A 6,000-nucleotide genomic window follows, 5' to 3' on the forward strand; every position below is an offset into this window, starting at 1 on the left:
CGGTCCTCTCATTACGGCCAAACATAAAAGTCTTTTAAAGTAGCGGCGAATGTCCGCTAGCATTAGTGCTTTTAGCTTCCCGGGTAACATTAGTGTTCCGGCCCTAGTAAACAATGTTTTTAAACAATGTTTGTTTAGCTCCACCGTTGTTTGAATAGTGCCATGAGCGTTATTACAGAATTAATATGGAAGATTAATGTCGATTTAATGGTGTTCGTGTAACTTAAGTGAACTCATCAAATTAATGTAAAGACGACCAGGACGCGCTCCGACACACGTCATTCCCGACCGTCGTCTGCTCCTGCAGCTAGCTCTCCCAAGTTACCGAGTCAAGTCTAATTATTTCTTGGAGAAATAACTGCATTAATAAAAATCAAGCACCCTAAAGGCATTGATTTTCACTAAGCAAATCATTCTTTAAAATGTTATTTTCTCAAATAATGTTTTGTTTAACTCAGGACTTGCATTGTGAATGGGTTGAACATACCGAATGTTGTTCTAAATTAGTTACGCATATTTGATCTTATTCCACATTCTTTAAGATGAACTTTGGCTCTCTAACTTGGATCTGCAGTGAACCAGGATTCACTGAATGATGATGGTTTTCAATTATTTCAATCGTCTTTTTGTTTCCGCTTTAGGCCAGCTGATGTGTTCTTCGGTAAATTGTTAACATCTTGAGCTTATAGACTTTCTAACAGGTAATGGTCGACATTCTTTCACCACCTTGTAGCTGTCGTTTTTAGCTACATTTTGATCTATTTGATTGGCAATTTTTTTCTCTTTTTAGGTTTGATTTCTATTTTAAAGTAACTGAGGTCATTTCCTGCAATACTTTATATATTTTCCACTCTCCAATATTTTTTCTTATCAAAAACCATACCAAAAGTAATCCATTATACTAAAATTTGTAGAGAGGAAATAAGTGTAGTTAGTTACTTTCATCTTGTATAAGGACTTCATGTGTAGTAAATCTTTTGCTGTGTAGAAATAAAATATACACCGTTAGTGATGATCTGGTTAGTGATGCTGGACTGCCACAATATTGAACACAACTGTATGTTCTGACAGAGCATGAAGGAGACACTGACATACTGCCACATTCAGGGTAGAAGGGAAGTTATGCTCCATCCCATGCTGAAGGTTTGGTATCTTGAAAAATTCTCTAGGAGCGGTGGGATTGATTGACTTGCTAGTTTTGAGTTAAGAGGCAAATTTGACCAGCAAGAAACTGGAAGTATGGTTGGTGCGCCTTACTGCGGTTTCCAATCATAGCCAACACATTTTTGAGGTACAGATATATTCTAAAACATTGTGCATCGTTTTAATTGTTCCAAATCCACTTTGTGTTAAAATATCATTGTTATAGTATATTTGCCTAAAAATAAAACCTTTAAAAAAGGAAAATTGTGGTGTCGACAATTTGGGTTTTGTCTGGATTTTGTCCAATGTTGTCATGTTTTGCACCTCAACCCACACAAACACAATGCTGATGCTCTTGGGACAAAATAACAAAACAAAGCTTCCTATTCAGTCAAAGAAACGCTCATTAAAGACACTCTTAACCACAAGGATTAATTGTTATCAGATAAGAGCCTCCTTCCCTGTACTCAGACCTCACCTGTCACACTGACCCGCCCACTCAAGCTCTCACCTGTCGAGCTGCTCCAAGGTTCTTTACCCGCCGTTGGGACCGGCTCCAACAACTGTCAATTATCCGTAAGCAAATCCCACAAGTGATTGACAAGCCAGTAGAGCCTGGGATCAAGTTCAGTCTCTCGGGGATCTGTTTTTGTGTGTGTGTGTGTGTGTGTGTGTGTGTGTGTGTGTGTGTGTGTGTGTGTGTGTGTGTGTGTGTGTGTGTGTGTGTGTGTGTGTGTGTGTGTGTGTGTGTGTGTGGAGTCGACCTGTGACACGACTACGCCAACTTCAAGCAGCTCAGGTTAACTGGAAGTTGATGGGCTGAAAAAACACAAATTGTTTATGTGGTCGAGACCTTGCGGTCTAAAGATGGAGACCATGAGAACAAACAGGATTTTATATATATATATATATATATATATATATATATATCTCAAGATGTGTTTTGTATGTGACAAGGTGGACCGAACATTAGGTAAAAATCACTAGTTATGTTATATACACAAAAATATATATACCGTAATTGTGACTAGTTGTTTTTCTAAAATCAGTAATTTTTTTGCATACAACATTGAATATAATCAAGTTATCTACAACATTTATATATTGTTATTACAGTAAATTAAACACAGCTAAAATAATTATTAGTTTCCAGTTCATTAGACAGAACATGTGTCATTCTGATCTATTTTTATTAAAGTAAGAGCCATGTAAAAAGCTGATTTTAGCTGATTAATCAGCCAGGCTTTCTGCTCTGCCAGTCACAATGTCTCAGTTTGCAACATGTGGGACAACATTCTGTAGCTATTAAGAAAAATCAGATACTGCAGCATATAGAATACCTTTGATAAATGGATTAAATCTAATAACACTAATGAAGATTATATACAAAGCATTGATGCTAAAGTAGGACTTCACTTGGATTCAGCATATCCTTTAATTCTCAAACGGCTTAGATCGATATGGGGGACAATAAATACTGATTCAGGCATTACTATTTAGGTTACAACTGATGTCCATTGTTGGCTTTAAAAGTTTTTAAGTGATACTGGAAACAAACTTCTTTACCAAAGCTTTTACAATTCTAACCATCTTAGCACAGGCTACACTCATCCATAGTGTAATTTTTTTGTCTTTTCATATTCCTATTCATCCTATTCATCTGAAAGTTGAAAAATGTAAGTTGTATTAAAAAAAACGTGAAACAAAAACAGGAAATCATCAAAACATACTCAATATTACAGAATATATATGGTGTCTTCTGTCACAACCAAACAATGTACACTTTACAATTATTTACTCAAAACAAATGTTATTTTGTCTTACACTATGCAACGTAAACATGCTTGGTGTAAACTTTCTTTTTGGCAGCTTCCAATGTTTCCTTCCAATTCCCTCAACAATTGGGTGAAAATAGAGTCATTATCTACCTGAGGACAGGTTAAAGGATGAGCCTTGACCTCACCTTACAACCTGAGCACGCTCGTAGGGCGTGGGGCCGTATTAATGTCTTGAGTTAAACGCAGTAATTACTCAGCTTTATTGTTCCTATAATGCATCATCCATCAGGGCCTGGCTGTGCGTTTGTGGGTCTTTGACAGAGAAGCTGACTGAATCAAAGAGGCGACTTTCAACTCCTATCAAATATCTGCTCAGAAAGGAGAGGAAGGGAGAAAGGTAATGGATCAGGGATGTTTCTTAGTCCGGGCAGCTGTGTCTCAGGGAGATTATCCACAAACTGTAACATCAGTGCTTCAATCTTGGAGTTTCCAGTAAATGTGTCCCAAGGAAACATGCTCATCAAGAAGATAATCCACCCTCCAGTGTATAAAAACATGGAAAACAGCTTAGCAACCCCTCACACTTACAGGCACCCCTAAAAAAGATGTAAAAAAGAACCCTCTTAATTGTTTCTAACAATATTTGGTGGGAAAAAAACTCACTAACCTACAAACGATTCCTTTTACCGGTAAATAAATGTAAGCAATTTCCGCTTAAGAGGAGCCTATTTTTCCTAGATAATATTCAAAATGGGAAAGACAGTAGAGCAAACCATTAATGTAAGATAGAGCTCCAAAAAAAGAGTAACAACACACCTTCAACCAGATATTAAGGACTATTTTCTATCTTAACCAGCCATGACAAACATAAACATCTGGAGTTTACCTGGAAACATTTGCTTTGGTTAGACTAAGATTGAAGTTTAAAACAGCAAACAGGTTCAGTCTGGTTGAGTTGCTACTAGCAGCTATTAAATATTTTAAACCGGTTTTATATATTACTATAAAAATTCCCACAGAATTCACTTAATTTGGGTGCATACAGGCGAAATCAGGACTTTAAGCTCATTTTATATGCCACAAATAAGTAGCTTTAGCTTTTACAGTAAAATAAAAAAAGATGACACCCAGTCGCTCCAGAAGTAAGCCCAGTCTCTGAGGAAAGTTCATTTAGTTTGTCAAGCCTTGAAAAATCCACGAAGGTTAGAAAACTTTACCGAGAGGCACGTCTTCCCAGACATGTCCATCTGAGCGCAGCTCCACCTTGAGAGTAGCAGCTCTCAGAGCTGCACAAGGTTGGAAGAAAGAAAAAACAGGCCTGGAGAGGCAGAAAGCAGAGAAAAAGCGAGGTGAGGAAGAAAGAGGCGAATGAATGCCAGCACAACTGAATACAGTTCTCCAAGGCTGCTCAGATTGGATCAATTCAGCCGAGACTGAGGACTGTGATGAGTGGTAAACCTGCGGGATGATGTGCGTGGAGAAGGGCTCCAGCTCTGTGTGTGAATGTAGGAGTTTGTATTCACTAAGTGAGGTCTTTTGTCTCCCGGTGAATCCAGTTCAGAGGAAGGACAGGCACAACTATGAATCCTCTGTCCAATCTAATTGATTATCTACAAGGTTAGAGGCTCTCAGAGTGAAATATCACCACAGAGAGCCCGAGAAACAGCCTGTCAGACAATGGTACTAAGATCTTATACTCTCAGTGGCCTTGCTCCTTTACATTTACTTTTTTTTTTTCCATTTTCTAATTCTCTGTCCTGCATCGCTGGAGATGAAGATCTGAAGACATTCCAGTCACATCTGTCTTCTTTAAATCTTATCCAACTAGAAATTTCCTCAGTTAGCTTAATTTCTCCTGCAGATTTAAGGTTGCAGCTCCATTCAAATATCCACCAAAACTTTAAGCTTTTATAAAAATGTATCTGGAAAAGAAATTATGGATTATTCTTGTCCTTTCAGGCCCAACATCACACTAAAGTCGAAAAGTTATATTTTTAACTGAAATTGATAGGTGATGTTCTTCAAAGCATAACAAAAACAAGTGTTGCATTCCTGCAACAACATTTTATTCTTAATTTTACAAGTTTAATAACCACAGTCGTTATTACATGGCTGCAATTCTGGGACCACTCTTATATGACATCTTCACAAATGATTTACCATCTGTTTTGTGTAAAGCAACCGTACAAATGTATGCTGATGATTCCACAATGTACTATGCTGCAAAAACTGTCAGTGAATTGGACAATGTTTTGTCAGCTGACTTAAATATGGTTTTTGATTGGATAAAACAAAATAAGATGGTGCTGAATATCTGAGCACGTTTCTGCTTCAATATCAGTCCCACAGCTTTGAGCTACTATTAAAATATGCACTTTGTTGACAAAGTATTTCCACCTCTTGAAAAAAAAAAACATTTTCCCACATTATGGCAACAACATTCAATGTAGCTTATTGGGATTATTTTGGTGCTTTTACACACCAGCCTGGAACATGACGCGCACCAATCAAAGGCGAGGAGATGCCGTCACACAACCTGTAGATGGCATTTTAGGCTACTGACATTATCATGCAACACTGAAATACTTTCTCACCTCTTTTATATTTTCTGTACATTTCTCCACTTTTTATTCATGATTATCCAACATTTTTCCTGTTATTTAACTATCCTCAATAAAATGAGGTTATGTAGAGCCGCCTTAACCCCTCTGGCTGCTGAAGCCAATTAATTTCCCCTTATGGGGATGATGAAGTTGATCTTATCTCACTAAAAGTCCTCCTCACTTTTAACATTTTGTTACTTTAGGAGCTCTCTTAATGCCTAAGATGCTTTCTGAATAACTTTTATCTTACCGACGTAAACGTCTAAGAAAGATCCTCAAATTCGGGAAATGACGTCACTAAGAGCTACATTTAGTCTTAGGATTCTTTGTGAGTAAGGGCACAGATGTAAAAATCAAATCCTAAATATTGTGTTTTTATTAGTTGTGAGCAGAAAATCATAATTAACAGAAATAAAAACTTGAAAACACCCTATATGTAATTAACCTGTATTATGTGTTTCACTGGGTGAATTGAA

Source organism: Fundulus heteroclitus, chromosome 24 (genome assembly GCF_011125445.2).
Source record: "Fundulus heteroclitus isolate FHET01 chromosome 24, MU-UCD_Fhet_4.1, whole genome shotgun sequence".
NCBI lineage: Eukaryota > Metazoa > Chordata > Actinopteri > Cyprinodontiformes > Fundulidae > Fundulus > Fundulus heteroclitus.